This window comes from Amblyomma americanum, chromosome 4, assembly GCF_052857255.1.
Source record: "Amblyomma americanum isolate KBUSLIRL-KWMA chromosome 4, ASM5285725v1, whole genome shotgun sequence".
NCBI classification, from domain to species: Eukaryota; Metazoa; Arthropoda; class Arachnida; order Ixodida; family Ixodidae; genus Amblyomma; species Amblyomma americanum.
This window is the reverse complement of record NC_135500.1, coordinates 4,081,002-4,104,447: the sequence shown is the minus strand read 5'-3', so window position 1 is coordinate 4,104,447 and position 23,446 is coordinate 4,081,002. Positions and strand designations below refer to the sequence as shown.

At 44.9% G+C, this 23,446-nt stretch overlaps 1 pseudogene; it reads right to left on the bottom strand.

The window, feature by feature from the left end:
• The window catches only part of LOC144127722 (uncharacterized), a 48,300-nt pseudogene extending 47,448 nt beyond the window's left edge, over positions 1-852 (bottom strand).
• Between the last annotated feature and the right edge of the window lie 22,594 nt (positions 853-23,446).

The window sequence follows — 23,446 nt, the reverse complement described above, 5'->3', positions numbered from 1 at the left end:
CTTCGATGGTTTTGGCTTCCATCTTAAACAATTCTCTGCTCAGAAACTTTGGCAGTTTCGATTCTGCAAACACGCCTGCGTCATGGTTCCTCCCAGGAGATCCGCTGTTTGTGTAAAGGAATTTGTACCTGTGGTCAGCAACAGCCAAATGTATTACACTATACCACCCCTTATAGTTATGGTAGTCCACTGCATGCTCAGAAAGGTGGAGAGACTTCGATGTGGCAGCCGTCTAGAGCTCCAACAGCTTGAGGGAAGCCTGCAACTGCAGAAAACTGCTGCAGGTGTTCGGCCAGTTCGTGCGTCCTCGGCATTCTCACGTACCGAGGTTCGAGAAGTTGCATAACATCGCAGAACTCTTTAACAATGATGTTAACTGAGGAGCGACTGACTCCAAACACGTTTGCCACAGTTCTTTCTTCCTCGCAAGTCGCAAGACGATATACGGCAATTGCCACACGTTTATGCAGCGGTATTGCTTTCCGCATATTTCTGTCCAGCCTCCTCATGCGGTGTAACACATTTAAAATGTATTTAAATGTGCCTCTTGTCATTCTAAAGTTCTCCCTAAACCCAGCCTCTGGCAAGTGCGGAAGCGTTGCTTCGTACCGTGAAGCTTCGCGCGGATACGCCCACACACTCCACTCGCGAGAGCACAGAACTTGCAGCCAGAACTTGGCGGCGCCGGCACGTATGCTCGGCTCGTTCTTGCTCGGCTTGCTTGTCTTCAAGTTCGCCAAGAATGGCGAGCTGTCGCAGACGTAGCTGCTGCATTTCCATTTGATAAGCGGCGAGCACAGCGAGGAACTTGCTCTCTTCCTCGCCGCCCGGCACAGGCTTGCTCTGAGCCATCGCTATATGCACAACTTCCCGCCGACGCACAGCACTGTCAACACTTCATGTAGTAAAATACACTTCAAATACGAAGAAAAGGATGGACTAGAATTGAAAATGTACTTAAAACAGCAAAGTGCACTTATTATGACAAGAGAAACAATCTGAAATTGAATAAAACGAAAACAGTGAGAAGAAAACGAAATAGCTCAAAGTGCCGAGGCGATGGCAAGCAGCCAAGGAGGATTGCCTTGGCTTTAACATCGGCTACGGTGTCGACTGCGCCCCATGTTGAAAGACTACCTTCATGTTTTTTCTGAATTCGAACAACCTCGGGTAACAAGTTTAGATGCACAGGCGATACCAAGCTTAGTTCACAAAAAGAACTTCTTATCACAGTGTTTTGTTAAATGTTTTGTATATCACGGGAATAAAATGGGCCTTATAATTGTGTCTGGAGCAGCAGTCACGTGACCAGCGCCAAACACGCCCATGGGACAAGTTTTCGCGTGTAACGCCGCCAAACTGAGGTTAGCGATAACCAAGGTTATCTCCTCCTAACCATGGTTACGGTTAACCGCGGTTAAGTCGGCCGTGTAACTAGGGTATTAGTTGCGCCATATTTGGTTATAGGTAGGGTGTACAGCTGGCGTGGGCAGGCCTTGCTTGCAAGTTCCTGTCCCGTCACCTAGTTGGGCTCCGTGGTGGGTGGCTGGCACCATGACCGAAAAACTAAAATTTTTTTATGGCTCCACTTCTTTCTAAACCAGATCGCTCTCTCAGAAGAGAGCCGAACGAGGCAGCAGATTTTTTGCAAAAAAAATAAAAAAATAAACCGACATTCACCATGATTCATGTAATGCACAATCAAAGTGATGAAAAACAAGCCAGAATATTATCTCTATTCCTTGTGTCTAAATGCTCAACCGATACCTTGGCCATGGCTATAATGGTCTCAAAAATGGCCAGCGGCAACCAGCTCCTTGAACTGCGCGAAAGAATCCAACGCTCGAAACTCTCAAACATTGCATCTATAGGGGACATTTCGGTCTCCATAACAGCACATTGATCCCTCAACACTATCCGTGGCGTCATCTCAGAAAATGCTTTCATACATCTAACCGAAAAAGAAATGCTAGAAGGGCTGACCGACCAAAATATCACAGATGTGTACCGAATTAAAATCCGCAAGAACAACAAAGAAATCTGTACTAGACCCCTGGTCCTCACATTTAGACAACCACATTACCCGAAACTATCGAAGTCGGATACCTTAAAGTAAATGTCAGGAACTACATCGCGAACCCACGTAGATAGTTCAATTGTCAGAGATTTGGCCACGGCTCGCAGAGTTGCCGCGGTCACAAAACTTGCGCGAAGTGCGCTTCGAAGGACCACAATTCTGAGGAATGTGACGCAGCCCTGCGCTGAGCAAACTGCGAAGGAGACCACGCTGCATACTCCAGGGCGTGTCCGTCCTGGAAAAAGAAAAAAGGAAATAATCACCATAAAGACCAAAGAAATTATTTAATTTAAAGAAGCGAGGAGGCGATTTCCCCTAACCAATACATTCTCCTTCACAGTGAAACCCAACTTCGCTGATGTGGTGCGCAGGGGCGTAGCACAACACAGCACTCCGGCACCTGCCGAGGCCGCTTTCACAGAGCCTATGGCAGGGCCATCCACGCCCCAGGCAGGGTCAGCGAAAGCTGCCCTGCCGTTGTCAAAGCAGGGAGCGCCGGTTCATGGGTCTGCACCTCGCAGGACTTACACCGCCGGGGGAGGCCTGAAACTAAAACAACCGCGGCGTCACCGTGATCCTCCAGCACCTCTGGCTAGATTATGGATGTAACCCCGAACCCACCCGCTTTGCAGCGGCGGAACAGCTCTCTTTAGCGAAAAAAAGAAAGAGCCCTCATAACGGGCCCAACACAGCGCTGTGTGTGTCTACTCGTCTTGGTCCCTTGTCCTGTTTGTGCTATTGCCACGAAATATGAACCAACAAGCCCGAATTTCCACGTTGCTCCACCACATAAGTACATCGCTTTTCATTCCATCTCAAAGACATAAACTTGGCTTTCTTAATTCGGTGGAATTGTACAGGACTTATGCAGAATTACTGTGACATATCACATATTTTAGTGCCCATGTTACCCATAGTTTTATTTCTTCAGGACACCAATCTTAGAGCACAACATGTGCATATCCTGAATATTTTTGAAAATTTTTAAACGCGATCGTGAGCAGGAAAATCGACTCTCGGGAGGCGTCGCGATTGTCGTTAAAAGCGGCGTCCCTGCTCAAGAAATAAAATTCAAAACAAACCTTGAGGCGGTTGCCGTCTGCACCGTCAGCTACAAAACACTATGTTCTGTATACATTCCTCCACATTTTACATTCACACTCCATTATGTACAAGAAATGATAGAGGTGAACTTGCAGAGTAGTATCTGGTAGTTGGGGATTTTAACACTCACTCCCCTTTTTGGGGAAGCGAGCGCTGCGACTCTAGGGGACAAACAGTTGCCGATTTTATTCTCACAAATAATATGTGTCTTTTAAACACGGAAAAGGCCACATACTGCTCTCCAGCCTCGGCAAAATGAGCTGTTTAGATTTGTCTTTTAGTTCACCATCTGTTTTAAAGATTTTAAATGGGACGTCATTGACAACCCATATGGCAGCGATCGCCTTCCTGTATTAATCAGTTTGAAATCTCCACCAGAAATCATCCCAACTAAACCGCGACTTTGGAAGTTGCATTTAGGAGACTGGGAAATTTTTACAGCTCAAGCCAATTTTGAAAATATAATTTCAGAAAACCTTATCATCGATGAAATAGACGAAATGCTCACGAATTGTATAATTACTGCCGCACACGTAGCTATTCCTCAGTCTTCAGGAGTGGTGCGCCAAAACACAAAGTGTGGTGGACAAAAGAAAGCAAGGAAGCAAAACAACAACAAAACAAAGCTTGGGGCAAATTTCGCAGGTACCTTACACATGAGCACCTCGTACGTTTTAGAAGGCAAGAGCAAAAACTCGGTACGTCCGTCGCAGTGCCGAGAAAGCTTCATGGCAGAGTTACATTTCATCTATAAGTTGTCAAATAACATAAAAAATGTGAGAACAGGCTCGGAAATTAAATGGCAACTTCTCACCGTTCACGATTACTCATTTGACAACACCTGGCGTATAAACAAGCATTTAGAACAGGCAGACAGTTTGTGGGAGCACTTCTCTGCAGTTTCTAGTTCATCTCACTATACGCAGTCATTCCTGAAATACAAAACTATTGCCGAAAAACAAAGACTTCCAATAAGTTGAGGTGCAAACCAACAATACAAGAATTTAATCACTCTAAAAAAAATCGCTGCACTGTCTGCCGGCAAAAAAAAACTGCTCTAGGACCCGACCAGATACACTATCAAATGCTTGCTGATCTTTCCCAGCCTGCCATACAGACACTCTCAAATTTCTTTAACAAAATATTCACAGAAAGAAAAATACCTAAGGAGTGGAAGAAAGCCGTCATAGCGCCATTCCTGAAACCTGGAAAACCACCAACTTCCCTAAGTACCTATAGGCCGATAGCCGTCACAAGCTGTCTCGCGAAATCTTTTGAAAGTATCCTTAATATAAGATTAACATTTGTGAATCCCGCGAACTTTTCGATGTCCATCGATGCGGTTATAAAAAGGAATGCTCAACAACGGACCATTTAGTTCGTTCGAGAACATAATAAGTGAAGCTTTTATACACAAACAGCGCTGTCTTGCCGTTTTCTTCGATATAGAGAAAGCGTGTGATACAACCTGGAGGTTTGGGATCCTCCGCGACTTATGGGATTTAGGTATCCCAGGCAGGATGTAGAACTGCTTGAATGACTTCCTTTCCGAGCGCTCATTTCAGCACGCCTAAGATCAACCCTGTCCAGGAGCTTCGTTCAAGAGAACGGGGTTCCTCAGGGGTGTATTTTAAGCACGACATTGTTTATTGTAAAAACGAATTCTATAAGTAAATACTCCCAGAGTCCATCCTGTATCCAGTGTACGTTGATGATCTTCAATAGCCTGCACATCCTCAAACGTAGCAACATGCGAGAGACAAATACAATTGACAATGAATTAAATAGTGGCATGCGCAGATCAGAACGGTTTCCAGTTTTGCACACAGAAAATAGTAGCCGTTCTTTTCTCACTGAAACGAGGCATACAAGCCGACCCATTCATACACCTGAAGGAAACACAGATACCCGTCAAAAATGAGCACATATTTCTACAGATAACCTTTGACAAAAAAACTCACTTTCTTGCCTCATATAAGCGCACTGGAAAAGAAAGACGCCGGATCCCTAAATTATTCATAACAAGGTTAAGATTAGCTTACCTGAATTTTGTGTAATTTCCACAGACCAACGCTCCAGACACAGGCACAGTTTATACATACAGCCACCGGTTACACGCAATACTTTCAAATACAGCTCTTTCCCAAGGGCGATTAGAGAATGGAATGAACTACCGGATTCAGTTGCCATATCAACATCTCTCTGTGCATTTACAGCTGGGTTAGAGGGTCTCATCTTCCCTGACAAGATTGCGTCTATGTAGATTCTGTTTCCGATGCGTATAATACGAGCGTCTTTTTTCCCTCACTTGTTCACTGTGTGCCACTTTTTTTCATTTACTACCTCTGCTTTGCATTGTCGTTGTCTTTTTGTTGTTGACTTGGAGCGGGACTTTCATTTTCTTTGTTGTATATATTTTTGTTATCCACTCCTGTAAAAGCCCTTCTTGGGATGACAGTATCAATAAACAAACAAACAAACAAACAGCAAAGTTCTGTCACGTAAACGTTGGGGAGCTGACAGGACATGTCTTTTACAAATTTATCGCTCCGTGGTACGCTCTACCTTAGATTACGGATGTATAGTTTACGGGCCAGCGAAACCTTCGTATCTGAAACGACTGGATCCAATACATAATTTAGGTTTGCGTCTTTCCTCTGGTGCTTACAGGACGTCGCCCATAAATAGTCTTTATGTAGAAATCAACGAACCGTCACTTACAGACAGAAGAACCATGCTCACATGCTCATACATTATAAAATCCGTTCGCTGCCCAAACATCTATGTTACCCCATAGTCCCAAAGTGCCCATCAAGAACACTGTTTAACAACAAACCGCTAGCTATGAGGCCACTGCTCCTCCGTTTCATAGAGATGTGCCAAAACCTCGGCGTACTAGATACATTACCTGAGATTGCTCGGAGGCGAGATCCACTGCCTCAACGGTACAATTTTTCTGCAATCTGTGATCTCAATCTTACACAGTTTCATAAAAAAACAAACTCCACAACAACATATAGTACAAGAATTCCTTGCATTCGAATAAAAACACAGTACTTTTACGCAGTTTTATACAGAAAGTTCAAAAACGGACGTTTACGTTGGCAGCGCAGTGGTCGGAGGGAAGTCGGAGAAAACAGTGTGACTTCATAAGTGCTCATCCTCTTCACTACAAAATGTTACGCAGTCTGTGTGGCCGTAGAAAAAAAAGGAAAAGGAAACCTCATCAACAGTATTAATTACACAGATTCCCTCAGTATACTTGCAGTTCTGCACTCTAGAAATGCAGTCACTCCGATTCTTGGTGACATCATACGCAAGATACTAACAGCCACAGCTCGAGGACAAAACATAAAATTCTGCTGGGTTCCCAGTCATGTCGGAATAAAAGGCAACGAGAGGGCCGATTTCTGCGCTGCTAAAGCTCCTGACAAGGAAATATAAAAAAAGTAAATATGCTTTTAAACCATTGCATAAACTTAGTAAAGCGTAAATTAAGAGAAAAATGACAGTTTTCATGGAACGCTGAAGTGAATAATAAACTACACTGGGTAAAGCCGGTATTGGGTGAATTTAAATGATTTGTGCACCAGGAACGTTTTAAGGAAGTGATTTTATGCCGTCTCCGGATAGGACACACACACCTTATGCACAACTTCCTGCTAACAGAAGATGACAAACCTGTTTGCGAATGCGGGGATGATCTTACGACTAATCCCATTTTAATTACATGTGTGAAACTGGAAAAACTAAGAAGAAAATACTTCACTTAATTTTATAATGAATGCATTCCTTTTCATCTAGCTGCTCTTAGATGATAATGCCATTGTTAATATACCTTCCGTTTTTAGCTTTTTAAAAGAAGCAGGGGTACTTGAAAACAAAATTTGGACCATTGGTTCGCTTTATTACATGATACACCTGAGCCACTTTCTCATTCCTGAGAAGAAGGCTCAGGCTTTTTATTTCATTGGTTGGGAGCATCAGGATCCTTGCCCCGCCAAAGATAGCCGCTGAGGCTGCCTGACCTACTCTGGGGCTTTTACCATTAGCCATTTCCAGATTTATTCTTCTCTGTTATTACTAGGCAGTACAATCTTTTAAGGCCATCTAAACCATCCACGATTTATGATATTCCGAAACATTCCGCACAAATCTAATTCTATACCCTGAGCTCGGCGCATGATGGCCTTAGCTGCCTATGTGCCACAAGAACCAACACAACCCGACTTTATATTTTTGGTCAGCCGGGTTTCTGTGCCGCGAAATGCCGAACAGTGCTGCATGTGAACCGAACCTGTGGCGCACCTTTTTTAATGCGAAAGCATTCCTGGGCCAAGCTGTGTCCGCAGTACATGTCGGCAAACATGTCCGCAAAATTGATGATTTCCTAGCTCTGTTAGGCCAGGATATACGCAGCGAAAGTGCGGCGACACCTGGTTCGGAAGAGTTAAAATTCCTAGCTCTGTTAGGCCAGGATATACGTAGCGAAAGCGTGGCATCTGGTTCGGAAGTATTAAAGTTGATGATGTCCTTGCTCTCTTAGGCCAGGATATACGTAGCGAAAGTGCGGCGACCTCTGGTTCGGACGCGTTAAAATCGATGATTCCCTAGCTCTGTTAGTCCAGGATATACGCAGCGAAAGTGCGCGAAATCTGGATCGGAAGCGTTAAATTTGATGATGGCCTTGCTCTCTTAGGCCAGGATATACGTAAGCGCGGCGACATCTGGTTCGGAAGAGTTAAAATTAATGATGACGTAGCTCTGTTACTCCAGGATATACGCAGCGAAAACGGGGCGACATCTGGTTCGGAAGCGTTAAAATTGATGATGGGGTTGCTCTCTTAGGCCAAGATATACGTAGCGAAAGAGCGGCGACATCTGGTTCGGAAGAGTTAAATTAATAATGGCCTAGTTTGTTAGGTCAGGATATACGTAGCGAAAGCGCGGCGACAACTAGTTCGGAAGAGTTAAAATTTATGATGGTCTAGGTTTGTTAGGTCAGGATATACCTAGCGAAAGCGTGGCGACATCTGGTTCGGAAGAGTTAAAATTGATGATTGCCTAGCTCTGTTAGTCCAGGATATACGCAGCGAAAGCGCGGCGCCATCTGGTTCGGAAGCGTTAGATTTGATGATGGCCTTGCTCTCTTAGGCCAGGATATACATAAGCGCGGCGACATCTGGTTCGAAGAGTTAAAATTAATGACGACCTAGCTCTGTTAGTCCAGGATATACGCAGCGAAAACGGGGCGACATCTGGTTCGGAAGCGTTAAAATTGATGATGACCTTCCTCTCCTAGGCCAAGGTATACGTAGCGAAAGTGTTAACTGTTCGTTAACAAAAATTTGTCTGTCGTCAAAGAACTTACACAGTCTGATTTTGATCAAATATTCCAGTAGTTTAGAAAACAAAGGGAGTACAGATATAGGTCTGTAGTTGTTTATATTGTCATAAGGGCCACCTTTGGGCAAAACGACCACTCTGGCATACCATCTGGAAAAATACCTTGAACTAACGCGTTGTTACATATATGCTGCAAGGGCAAGCTAATTAGATCGGCAACAGCAGTAATAGGCTCGGCCTTAATTTCATCTGCGCCTGCCGCAGTGGATTTGTCTAGGCTTCTAAGGAATGTGAATACTTCATGTTCACTGCAAGGATTCAAGAATATGGAACTGCCAATTGGAGAGGCGATATACTGAGCAATTTCATGATTTCTATCCTGCTTCTGAGACGATTCGCCAGAGGATAGGAAATGAGCATTAAACTTGTCTGCCAAAGCAGCGCCACTGTATTCAACACCATTGAATGTTAATGTGCTGGGAATATGGGTCGTCGCCCTTCCCATGAGGTCGCTCAAACAATCCCATATTTTCTTAGGGCAATTGGAGACTGCTGAAAATTTATTCTGATAATACTGTTTCATAGCTGTTTTAATATCAGAGCTTAACTTATTTCTAAGTTTTTTATATTCCTTAAGTATGACTGGATATTTTGATTGGATGAATTTGTCAAAAAGCCTGTCACGGGCTTGAATTCGTCAATATAACCCTCTCGTAACCCACGGCTTTCGAGACTTTTTGTTAGTTTTTCCCACTGTCAAAGGAAATGCGGTGTCATATTTGCTTTTTACTAACTGAAGAAAGATATTGTACGCTATACTAGGATTTACCTCATTGTAAACTTCGCTCCAGGGAGTGCTTTCCATCATGGATCTAAACCTAGCTAAGTTTTCTTGATTGAAACGGCGATATACTATCTGGGGAGGTGGTACTTGCTTCCTTTTTCTTATCACTCGAGGAAAAAAACAGAATATAGGCAGATGGTCGCTCAAATCAAATGTAAGCACACCTGATAGCACACTTGCAAACTCATGATTTGTAACACATAAATCTAATAATGAGTCCCTCTCTAAGGTTATTCTTGTTGGTGACTGAATAACATTGGTGCAGAGAAATGCATCAATGGCTTCACAAAAGAGACGTCGCGAGGAGCTATTTGTCAAAAGATCAATTTTAGTCTCCAACCAAAACAACAGGCATATTTATGCTACAAGCATATTCAAGAAGATCACGCACAAATTTGATAAATTCGGCACTTTCACTAGATGGGGGTCGATAAATACAAGCGATCAGTGTACCATGACATTTTATAGCAACCGATTCGTAGTTGGCATCGACAAGAGAAAAATCTGATAAAACATCATAGTCAAGGTTTTCTTAACGTACAATGCGACGCATCCTCCTCTACGGTTTTCTCTGAACACGCCTTCAAACTTGTAGCCACGAAAGAAAATAACATCATTTTGATTTGTGAACCATGTTTCAGTGTACGCTAGTATATCAAATCTATGATTCAGGGAATCCAAAGCTGATTGCATTTCAAAGTGCTTATTTTTTAGACTTCTAATATTCACATGAAAGACTGACATCCTGTCATTTTCGTGAACCAGACAACTGCGCACCGTAGAGTTAAAAGATAAAGCATCGTAGTAAAGAGGCTTTGTTTGTGATGCCATAAAAGAAAAATGATAAAAAAAACTGATCAGTAAGACGAAGTAGAGGCGGTGCCTGCTTAGATGATATTTTCCAGGTCAGCAACACACGCGATCCGTATTGCCGTTTCACCCTGGCACTTGCACACAAAAAGCTTTCCATTACTGTGCCAAGCATATTCGTACTGCTTTTCTGTGGCCCTTGTCTTCATCATCCACATGAGCCTTTTGTTCTGCGCTGTTAAATTGTCAAGAAAGTACACTGGGGATTCAGCTTCCCGCATACTTTGCTTCTTTGCCATCCATTGGTCCTTCGTTACACGTGAGGAAAAGCGAACCAGAACTGCCGTGGTTTTGCCACGTTTAGCGGGCAGTCTATGAAGGCCTTCAACGTCGTGCTCAGTCAACTGAGGAAGCTCTAGGTCCTGGGCTATAGCATTAACAAGTTTTCATTTTTGGTTTGTGCAAGTCCATGTACTTCCAAGTTATTCCGCCTGCTGTATTGTTCCAGACTGTTTATTTGCTGTCGTAGTTCGCAGATTTCCGGGTTAGTGTTCTCTGACTGAATCTGTGCCTCAATCTTTTCAACCCTTTTTGATAAAGTGACAATCTCAGTCGACTGAAGCTGCATTTTGGCCAGCACTTCATCATACTGATCTGAAAGATGCTGAACAGACTTTTCCATACTTTCCACTGTCTCTTTGACCTGGAAAAGGATATCAAACTTCTGTTTGATTTCCGGTAGTTCACAGAGCTTTTTGTTGATCTTCATTAGTATCCTTTCTGTCAGAGACTGCTCATTCTGTACCTTTGTTACAATTTCTGAGCCTCGAGCAGCTAAAACTACGCATGTTGGACACTTACAATTTTTTTATCGATATCTGTCATTGCTTTGTGGGCAGTTTTCGTCGTATTAGAGCAAGCGCCTAGGTGGTACCCGTATCGGCCGTCTGAGCAGGTAAGGGACGAGCCCTCTGCTGGAAGTGACTGATTACAAATCAGGCATATATCACAAACATGGTCACCCATACCACTCGCGATGGAAAAGCATGCGGCACAATAGAAAACAACTACAGCAAAAGCACAGACTCAAGCGGCGGCGGCGTTTGGCAGAAGGTTTCTTATGACTTCAATAAGTGAAAGCACACAAACCTGCAAAGCGAAGGATTTTCAGTTATTCTCTGCCGATGTTGCTTCCGCCACCGCCGCTGAGCAATTATGGGGGGCACAGGTGAGCCTCGTCCTTTTATATGCTCCTGGCTGGCGCTGCTTGCTTCGTTATCTTGCGGGGCCGATCGTCGTCGCTCTTGCCACTTTAGTTCACCAGGTGTATCGCTGTAGGCCTGGCCAAGAACTGCAAAGCGAAGGATTTTCAGTTATTCTTTGCCGATGTTGCTTCCGCCATCGCCGCTCAGCAAGTGTGGGGGGCACAGGTGAGCCTCGTCTTTTTATATGCTCCTGGCTGGCGCTGCTTGTGTCGTTATCTTGCGGGGCCGATCGTCGTCGCTCTTCCCACTTTAGTTCACCAGGTGTATCGCTGTAGGCCTGGCCAAGAACTGCAAAGCGAAGGATTTTCAGTTATTCTTTGCCGATGTTGCTTCTGCCACCACCGCTGAGCAAGTGTGGGGGGCACAGGTGAGCCTCGTCCTTTTATATGCTCCTGGCTGGCGCTGCTTGTGTCGTTATCTTGCGGGGCCGATCGTCGTCGCTCTTGCCACTTTAGTTCACCAGGTGTATCGCTGTAGGCCTGGCCAAGAACTGCAAAGCGAAGGATTTTCAGTTATTCTTTGCCGATGTTGCTTCCGCCACCGCCGCTGAGCAAGCGAAAGCGCGGCGACATCTAGTTCGGAAGAGTTAAATTGATGATGGCCTAGCTCTGTTAGGCCAGGATATACGCAGCGAAAGCGCGGCGATATCTGGTTCAGAAGAATTAAAATTGATGATGGCCTAGCTCTCTTATTCCAGGATATACGCAGCGAAAGCGCGGCAAACATCTGGTTCGGAAGCGTTAAAATTGATGATGGCCTAGCTCTGTTAGGCTAGGATATACGTAGCGAAAACCGGTCGACATCTGGTTCGGAAGTGTTAAAATTGATGTTGGCCTTGCTCTTTTAGGTCAAGATATACGTAGCGAAAGTGCGGCGACATCTGGTTCGGATAAGTTAAATTGATGATGGCCCAGCTCTGTTAGGCCAGAATATACGCAGCGAAATTGCGGCGTCATCTGGTTCGGAAGAGTTGAAATTGATGATGGCCTAGCTTAGATAAACCAGTATATGCGTAGCGAAAGCGCGGCGACATCTGGTTCGGAAGAGTTAAAATTGATGATGGCCTTGCTCTCTTAGGCAAGGATATACGTAAACGCGGCGACATCTGGTTCGGGAGAGTTAACATTGATGATGGCTTAGCTCTGCTAGGCCAAGATATACATAGCGAAAGTGCGGCGACATCTCGTTCGGAAGAGTTAAAATTGAGGATGGCCTAGCTTTGTTAAGCAAGGATATACGTAGCGAAAGTGCGGCGACATCTAGTTCGGAAGAGTTAAAATTGATGATGGCCTAACTCTGTTAGGCGAGGATATACGTAGCGAAAGCGCGGCGATATGGGTTTCGGAAGAGTTAAAATTGATGATGGCCTAGTCTGTTAGTCCAGGACATACGCAGCGAAAGCGCGGCGACTTATATTTCGGAAGAGTTAAAATTGATGGCATAGTTTGTGAAGCTAGGATATACGCAGCGAAAGGGTGGCGACATCTGGTTCGGAAGAGTTAAAATTGATGATGGCCTAGCTCTGTTAGGCGAGGATATGCGCATCGAAAGCGCGGCGACATCTGGTTCGGAAGAGTTAAAATTCATGGCATAGTTTGTTAAGCCAGGATATACGCAGCGAAAGCGCGGCGACATCTCGTTCGGAAGACTTTAAATTGAGGATGGCCTAGCTTTGTTAACCAAGGATATACGTAGCGAAAGCGCGGCGACATCTAGTTCGGAAGAGTTAAAATTGATGATGGCCTAGCTCTGTTATGCCAGGATATACGTAGCGAAAGCGCGGCGACATCTAGTTCGGAAGAGTTAAAATTGATGATGGCCTAGCTCTGTTAGTCCAGGACATACGCAGCGAAAGCGCGGCGACTTATGGTTCGGAAGAGTTAAAAGTGATGATGGCCTAGCTCTGTTAGGCGGATATATGTAGCAAAAGCGCGGCGACATCTAGTTCGGAAGAGTTAAAATTGATGATGGCCTAGCTCTGTTAGGCCAGGATATACGTAGCGAAAGCGCGGCGACATCTAGTTCAGAATAGTTAAAATTGATGATGGCCTAGCTCTGTTAGGCCAGGATATACGAAGCGAAAGAGCGGCGACATCTAGTTCGGATGAGTTAAAATTGATGATGGCCTAGCTCTGTTAGGCCAGAATACGTAGCAAAAGCGCGGCGACATCTAGTTCGGAAGCGTTAAAATTGATGATGGCCTAGCTCTGTTAGGCCAGGATATACGTAGCGAAAGCGCGGCGACATCTAGTTCGGAAGCGTTACAATTGATGATGGCCTAGCTTTGTTAAACCAGGATATGCGTAGCGAAAGCGCGGCGACATTTGGTTCGGAAGCGTTAAAATCGATGATGGCCTTGCTCTCATAGGCAAGGATATACGTAAACGCGGCGACATCTGGTTCGGAAGAGTTAACATTAATGATGGCTTAGCTCTGCTAGGCCAAGATATACATAGCGAAAGTGCGGCGACATATAGTTCGGAAGAGTTAAAATTCATGATGGGCCTAGCTTTGTTAAGGAACGATATACGTAGCGAAAGCGCGGCGACATCTAGTTCGGAAGAGTTAAATTGATGATGGCCTAGCTCTGTTAGGCCAGAATATACGCAGCGAAAGCGCGGCTACATCTGGTTCAGAAGAATTAAAATTGATGATGGCCTAGCTCTTTTATTCCAGGATATACGCAGCGAAATCGCGGCGACATCTTGTCCGGAAGCGTTACAATTGATGATGGCCTAGCTCTGTTAGGCTAGGATATACGTAGCGAAAGCTTCGCGACATCTGGCTCGGAAGATTTAAAATTGAGGATGGCCTAGCATGTTAGGCCCGGATATACGTAGCGAAAGCGGGGCATCTGGTTCGGAAGCGTTAAAATTGATGGTGGCCTCGAAGTCTTAGGCCAGGATATACGTATCGAAAGTGCGGCGACATCTGGTTCGGAAGAGATAAATTGATGATGGCCTAGCTCTGTTAGGCAAGGATATACGTAGCGAAAGCTCCGCGACATCTAGATCGGATGAGTTAAAATTGATGATGGCCTAGCTCTGTTAGGCCTGGATATACGTAGCAAAAGCGCGGCGACTTATGGTTCGGAAGAGTTAAAATTGATGATAGCCTAGCTCTGTTTGGCCAGGATATACGCAGCGAAAGCGCGGCGACATCTGGTTCGGAAGAGCCAAAATTGATTATGGCATATCTTTGCTAAGCAAGGATATACGTAGCGAAAGCCCTGGGACATCTATTTCGGAAGAGTAAAAATTGATGATGGGCCTAGATCTGTTAGGCCAGAATATACGCAGCGAAAGCGCGGCGACATGTGGTTCGGAAGAGTTAAATTGATGATGGCCTAGCTCTGTTAGGCCAGGATATGCGCATCGAAAGCGCGGCGACATCTGGTTCGGAAGAGTTAAAATTGAGGGCATAATTTGTTAAGCCAGGATATGCGTAGTGAAAGCGCGGCGACATCTGGTTCGGAAGCGTTAAAATTGATGATGGCCTTGCTCTCTTAGGCAAGGATATACGTAAACGCGGCGACATCTGGTTCGGGAGAGTTAACATTGATGATGGCTTAGCTCTGCTAGGCCAAGATATACATAGCGAAAGTGCGGCGACATCTCGTTCGGAAGAGTTAAAATTGAGGATGGCCTAGCTTTGTTAAGCAAGGATATACGTAGCGAAAGTGCGGCGACATCTAGTTCGGAAGAGTTAAAATTGATGATGGCCTAGCTCTGTTAGGCGAGGATATACGTAGCGAAAGCGCGGCGACATCGGTTTCGGAAGAGTTAAAATTGATGATGGCCAAGTCTGTTAGTCCAATACATAGGCAGCGAAAGCGCGGCGACTTATATTTCGGAAGAGTTAAAATTGATGGCATAGTTTGTGAAGCCAGGATATACGCAGCGAAAGCGTGGCGACATCTGGTTCGGAAGAGTTAAAATTGATGATGGCCTAGCTCTGTTAGGCGAGGATATGCGCATCGAAGGCGCGGCGACATCTGGTTCGGAAGAGTTAAAATTCATGGCATAGTTTGTTAAGCCAGGATATACGCAGCGAAAGCGCGGCGACATCTGGTTCGGAAGACTTTAAATTGAGGATGGCCTAGCTTTGTTAAGCAAGGATATACGTAGCGAAAGCGCGGCGACATCTAGTTCGGAAGAGTTAAAATTGATGATGGCCTAGCTCTGTTATGCCAGGATATACGTAGCGAAAGCGCGGCGACATCTAGTTCGGAAGAGTTAAAATTGATGATGGCATAGCTCTGTTAGTCCAGGACATACGCAGCGAAAGCGCGGCGACTTATGGTTCGGAAGAGTTAAAAGTGATGATGGCCTAGCTCTGTTAGGCCAGGATATACGTAGCAAAAGCGCGGCGACTTATGGTTCGGAAGAGTTAAAATTGATGATGGCCTAGCTCTGTTAGGCCAGAATATATGTAGCAAAAGCGCGGCGACATCTAGTTCGGAAGAGTTAAAATTGATGATGGCCTAGCTCTGTTAGGCCAGGATATACGTAGCGAAAGCACGGCGACATCTAGTTCGGAAGAGTTAAAATTGATGATGGCCTAGCTCTGTTAGGCCAGCATATACGAAGCGAAAGCGCGGCGACATCTAGTTCGGATGAGTTAAAATTGATGATGGCCTAGCTCTGTTAGGCCAGGATATACGTAGCAAAAGCGCGGCGACATCTAGTTCGGAAGAGTTAAAATTGATGATGGCCTAGCTCTGTTAGGCCAGGATATACGTAGCGAAAGCGCGGCGACATCTAGTTCGGAAGCGTTACAATTGATGATGGCCTAGCTTTGTTAAACCAGGATATGCGTAGCGAAAGCGCGGCGACATTTGGTTCGGAAGCGTTAAAATTGATGATGGCCTTGCTCTCATAGGCAAGGATATACGTAAACGCGGCGACATCTGGTCCGGAAGAGTTAACATTGATGATGACTTAGCTCTGCTAGGCTAAGATATACATAGCAAAAGTGCGGCGACATCTAGTTCAGAAGAGTTAAAATTGATGATGGGCCTAGCTTTGTTAAGCAAGGATATACGTAGCGAAAGCGCGGCGACATCTAGTTCGGAAGAGTTAAATTGATGATGGCCTAGCTCTGTTAGGCCAGGATATACGCAGCGAAAGCGCGGCGATATCTGGTTCAGAAGAATTACAATTGATGATGGCCTAGCTCTTTCATTCCAGGATATACGCAGCGAAATCGCGGCGACATCTAGTTCGGAAGCGTTAAAATTGATGATGGCCTAGCTCTGTTAGGCTAGGATATACGTAGCGAAAACCGGTCGACATCTGGTTCGGAAGCGTTAAAATTGATGTTGGCCTTGCTGTCTTAGGCCAAGATATACGTGCCGAAAGTGCGGCGACATCTGGTTCGGATGAGTTAAATTGATGATGGCCTAGCTCTGTTAGCCCAGGATATACGTAGCGAAAGCGTCGCGACATCTGGCTCGGAAGATTTAAAATTGATGATGGCCTAGCTCTGTTAGGCCAGGATATACGTAGCGAAAGCGGGGCATCTGGTTCGGAAGCGTTAAAATTGATGGTGGCCTCGAAGTCTTAGGCCAGGATATACGTATCGAAAATGCGGCGACATCTGGTTCGGAAGAGATAAATTGATGATGGCCTAGCTCTGTTAGGCCAGGATATACGTAGCGAAAGCTCCGCGACATCTAGATTGGATGAGTTAAAATTGATGATTGCCTAGCTCTGTTAGGCAAGGATATACGCAGCGAAAGCGCGGCGACATCTGGTTCGGAAGAGTTAAATTGATGATGGCCTAGCTCTGTTAGGCCAGAATATACGCAGCGAAAGCGCGGCGACATCTGGTTCGGAAGAGTTAAAATTGAGGGCATAATTTGTTAAGCCAGGATATGCGTAGTGAAAGCGCGGCGACATCTGGTTCGGAAGCGTTAAAATTGATGATGGCCTTGCTCTCTTAGGCAAGGATATACGTAAACGCGGCGACATCTGGTTCGGGAGAGTTAACATTGATGATGGCTTAGCTCTGCTAGGCCAAGATATACATAGCGAAAGTGCGGCGACATCTCGTTCGGAAGAGTTAAAATTGAGGATGGCCTAGCTTTGTTAAGCAAGGATATACGTAGCGAAAGTGCGGCGACATCGGTTTCGGAAGAGTTAAAATTGATGATGGCCAAGTCTGTTAGTCCAATACATACGCAGCGAAAGCGCGGCGACTTATGGTTCGGAAGAGTTAAAAGTGATGATGGCCTAGCTCTGTTAGGCCAGGATATACGTAGCAAAAGCGCGGCGACATCTGGTTCGGAAGAGTTAAATTGATGATGGCCTAGCTCTGTTTGGCCTGGATATACGCAGCGAAAGCGCGGCGACATCTGGTTCGGAAGAGTCAAAATTGATTATGGCATAGCTTTCTTAAGCAAGGATATACGTAGCGAAAGCCCTGGGACATCTATTTCGGAAGAATAAAAATGGATGATGGGCCTAGCTCTGCTAGGGCAGAATATACGCAGCGAAAGCGCGGCGACATCTGGTTCGGAAGAGTTAAATTGATGATGGCCTAGCTCTGTTAGGCCAGGATATGCGCATCGAAAGCGCGGCGACATCTGGTTCGGAAGAGTTACAATTGATGGCATAGTTTGTTAAGCCATGATATGCGTAGCGAAAGCGCGGCGACATTTGGTTCGGAAGCGTTAAAATTGATGATGGCCTTGCTCTCATAGGCAAGGATATACGTAAACGCGGCGACATCTGGTCCGGAAGAGTTAACATTGATGATGGCTTAGCTCTGCTAGGCTAAGATATACATAGCAAAAGTGCGGCGACATCTAGTTCAGAAGAGTTAAAATTGATGATGGGCCTAGCTTTGTTAAGCAAGGATATACGTAGCGAAAGCGCGGCGACATCTAGTTCGGAAGAGTTAAATTGATGATGGCCTAGCTCTGTTAGGCCAGGATATACGCAGCGAAAGCGCGGCTACATCTGGTTCAGAAGAATTACAATTGATGATGGCCTAGCTCTTTTATTCCAGGATATACGCAGCGAAATCGCGGCGACATCTTGTTCGGAAGCGTTAAAATTGATGATGGCCTAGCTCTGTTAGGCTAGGATATACGTAGCGAAAACCGGTCGACATCTGGTTCGGAAGCGTTAAAATTGATGTTGGCCTTGCTGTTTTAGGCCAAGATATACGTGATGAAAGTGCGGCGACATCTGGTTCGGATGAGTTAAATTGATGATGGCCTAGCTCTGTTAGCCCAGGATATATGTAGCGAAAGCGTCGCGACATCTGGCTCGGAAGATTTAAGATTGATGATGGCCTAGCTCTGTTAGGCCAGGATATACGTAGCGAAAGCGGGGCATCTGGTTCGGAAGCGTTAAAATTGATGGTGGCCTCGAAGTCTTAGGCCAGGATATACGTATCGAAAATGCGGCGACATCTGGTTCGGAAGAGATAAATTGATGATGGCCTAGCTCTGTTAGGCTAGGATATACGTAGCGAAAACCGGTCGACATCTGGTTCGGAAGCGTTAAAATTGATGTTGGCCTTGCTGTTTTAGGCCAAGATATACGTGCCGAAAGTGCGGCGACATCTGGTTCGGATGAGTTAAATTGATGATGGCCTAGCTCTGTTAGCCCAGGATATACGTAGCGAAAGCGTCGCGACATCTGGCTCGGAAGATTTAAAATTGATGATGGCCTAGCTCTGTTAGGCCAGGATATACGTAGCGAAAGCGGGGCATCTGGTTCGGAAGCGTTAAAATTGATGGTGGCCTCGAAGTCTTAGGCCAGGTTATACGTATCGAAAATGCGGCGACATCTGGTTCGGAAGAGATAAACTGATGATGGCCTAGCTCTGTTAGGCCAGGATATACGTAGCGAAAGCTCCGCGACATCTAGATCGGATGAATTAAAATTGATGATTGCCTAGCTCTGTTAGGCAAGGATATACGCAGCAAAAGCGCGGCGACATCTGGTTCGGAAGAGTAAAATTGATGATGGCCTAGCTCTGTTTGGCCAGGATATACGCAGCGAAAGCGCGGCGACATCTGGTTCGGAAGAGTCAAAATTGATTATGGCATAGCTTTGTTAAGCAAGGATATACGTAGCGAAAGCCCTGGGACATCTATTTCGGAAGAATAAAAATTGATGATGGGCCTAGCTCTGCTAGGGTAGAATATACGCAGCGAAAGCGCGGCGACATCTGGTTCGGAAGAGTTAAATTGATGATGGCCTAGCTCTGTTAGGCCAGGATATGCGCATCGAAAGCGCGGCGACATCTGGTTCGGAAGAGTTACAATTGATGGCATAGTTTGTTAAGCCAGGATATGCGTAGCGAAAGCGCGGCGACATCTGGTTCGGAAGCGTTGAAATTGATGATGGCCTTGCTCTCTTAGGCAAGGATATACGTATACGCGGCGACATCTGGTTCGGGAGAGTTAACATTGATGATGGCTTAGCTCTGCTAGGCCAAGATATACATAGCGAAAGTGCGGCGACATCTCTTTCGGAAGAGTTAAAATTGAGGATGGCCTAGCTTTGTTAAGCAAGGATATACGTAGCGAAAGCGCGGCGACATCTAGTTCGGAAGAGTTAAAATTGATGATGGCCTAGCTTGGTCACTTTTAAACAACACAGAAATAAATTGACCAAAAAATGAGGTTCGCAAGAAAGGAATACCTCCTTTCTTATCTGAACGTTGATCGTGACAGACATGATTTACTTTGGTCTCGGCTAAACACGCTTCTACACCGTCGCGCGATTCATGCCGCACCCTCGGAACTACAAGTCAATGGTCAAGAGTTATCTGGAAACGATTTAGCCGATGCATTTAATACTTTCTTTTGTAGGACTGCCACGAGCAGCGGCTCGTCCGACGCTTTAGAGTAAATGAGTACTCCGAACAGTGACTCTATATTATGCAACCTGCAACTGACCAGGAAATAATATCTGTAATCCAGAACCTAAAAAATAGTACATCCCGAGATATCGATGACCTTCAGGTGCGGCCTGTGAAACACGTAGCCGACATCATTGCTCCAGGTCTTGGCAACATATTTAATACATTTTTAACAACAGCAGTCTTTCCGGCCAAAATGCAGATAGGGAAAGTAACTGTAATATATAAAAAAGGTGACCGAAATGATCTGAGCAACTATATACCGGTGTCCATATTACCTGTGTTTTCGAAGGTCTTTGAAAACGTTTGCACATACGCTTATCCAAATTCATTGACAAATACAATCTTCTTACTTCACATCAGTATGGCTTTACTAAAAACAAATCAACCGAACTGGCACTTCTTGCACAAAACGAATTTATTCTTGAACAGTTTGAACAAAACTTTCTGGTACTTGGTTTATTTGTCGATTTTTCAAAGGCCTTCGATTTGGTGGATTACAATATTCTGTTGCTAAAACTAGAGCGATATGGCATCCGCGGAACTGCCTTACAACTAATAAGGTCGTATTTATCTCAGAGAAAGCAAGTGGTCCAGCTAAATAATGCCCGTTCTGCAATTAAATTTATCCACGCTGGTGTACCACAAGGTAGTATACTAGGACCACTGCTGTTTAATCTATACCTTAATGATATTATAAACATAAACCCTGAAGTAACATTTATTATGTACGCGGATGATGCAAGCATCTTTTTCTCCGGAAAAAATATCTCAGAAATAATATCCGCATGTAACGACACAATGATAGCGTTGGGAAAATGGGCAACAAATAATTCCATGCGTATAATTGAACAGAAAACCAAAGCAATCTTTTTTCGGCCAATAACCAAAATCATCCCGCCACATCATGCCATAGTACTAAACTTCCGTAACGTAGAAATTGTGGAGAGTTTCAAGTGTCTTGGAGTAATTTTCTCCTCCCATATGTCTTGGAATGATCACATAAACTATCTCATAACAAAGTTAGCTCAAATCACCGGCTTGGTAGGCAGTTTAAAATATCAGCTATCAACGAGAACCAAATTGCTTTTATATAACTCACTTTTTTACTCGCACCTTAACTATTGTCAACTCGTATGGGGAACCGCAGTACCGTCTATTTTACAGCTCATACATCTTTTACAGAAAAAATACATACGTCATTTTTATAATACATCACACCGATCCCACACTGCAAACCTTTTTCACAATGCTAAGGTAATTAGTATATACAACTTATATAAATACCGACTCAGCGTGAAGATCAAAACAGAATAAAGACGCAATCTGAATAGCTTACAGGGTCCTGCAAACTTGCAAACCAATTTGCCACGATACCCCACTAGATATGCAGAACGGTGGTTAGTTCCTACTCCACGTCTGAACACCGGGAAACAGCGCCTATCCTACACGTTACCCTCTCTTTTGAACACCTACAAATTAGATGGGTTTGATTTATTTTCATGTCCTTACAGAAATCTCCGCCTTATGTATAGTTCATGATATCGGATACTTTCATTTTCTGTGATTTCATGTTATTCTGTTGTTTGTACTGTGACTACTGTGCCAAATTGTGTACAGATTTGATGTATTGTTGTGCTTATTTTGCCAAAAAAAAAACGGGCTGTGGGCTGGTCAAGCTGCCTGCGAGAAGCTTTTTTCCCGCCGTCCTACCATCCAAATGTACGATGGCAAAATAAAGATTATTATACGTAGCGAAAGCGCGGCGACATCGGTTTCGGAAGAGTTAAAATTGATGATAGCCTAGTCTGTTAGTCCAGGACATACGCAGCGAAAGCGCGGCGACTTATGGTTCGGAAGAGTTAAAAGTGATGATGGCCTAGCTCTGTTAGGCCAGGATATACGTAGCGAAAACCGGTCGACATCTGGTTCGGAAGTGTTAAAATTGATGTTGGCCTTGCTCTTTTAGGTCAAGATATACGTAGCGAAAGTGCGGCGACATCTGGTTCGGATAAGTTAAATTGATGATGGCCCAGCTCTGTTAGGCCAGAATATACGCAGCGAAATTGCGGCGTCATCTGGTTCGGAAGAGTTGAAATTGATGATGGCCTAGCTTAGATAAACCAGTATATGCGTAGCGAAAGCGCGGCGACATCTGGTTCGGAAGAGTTAAAATTGATGATGGCCTTGCTCTCTTAGGCAAGGATATACGTAAACGCGGCGACATCTGGTTCGGGAGAGTTAACATTGATGATGGCTTAGCTCTGCTAGGCCAAGATATACATAGCGAAAGTGCGGCGACATCTCGTTCGGAAGAGTTAAAATTGAGGATGGCCTAGCTTTGTTAAGCAAGGATATACGTAGCGAAAGTGCGGCGACATCTAGTTCGGAAGAGTTAAAATTGATGATGGCCTAACTCTGTTAGGCGAGGATATACGTAGCGAAAGCGCGGCGATATGGGTTTCGGAAGAGTTAAAATTGATGATGGCCTAGTCTGTTAGTCCAGGACATACGCAGCGAAAGCGCGGCGACTTATATTTCGGAAGAGTTAAAATTGATGGCATAGTTTGTGAAGCTAGGATATACGCAGCGAAAGGGTGGCGACATCTGGTTCGGAAGAGTTAAAATTGATGATGGCCTAGCTCTGTTAGGCGAGGATATGCGCATCGAAAGCGCGGCGACATCTGGTTCGGAAGAGTTAAAATTCATGGCATAGTTTGTTAAGCCAGGATATACGCAGCGAAAGCGCGGCGACATCTCGTTCGGAAGACTTTAAATTGAGGATGGCCTAGCTTTGTTAACCAAGGATATACGTAGCGAAAGCGCGGCGACATCTAGTTCGGAAGAGTTAAAATTGATGATGGCCTAGCTCTGTTATGCCAGGATATACGTAGCGAAAGCGCGGCGACATCTAGTTCGGAAGAGTTAAAATTGATGATGGCCTAGCTCTGTTAGTCCAGGACATACGCAGCGAAAGCGCGGCGACTTATGGTTCGGAAGAGTTAAAAGTGATGATGGCCTAGCTCTGTTAGGCGGATATATGTAGCAAAAGCGCGGCGACATCTAGTTCGGAAGAGTTAAAATTGATGATGGCCTAGCTCTGTTAGGCCAGGATATACG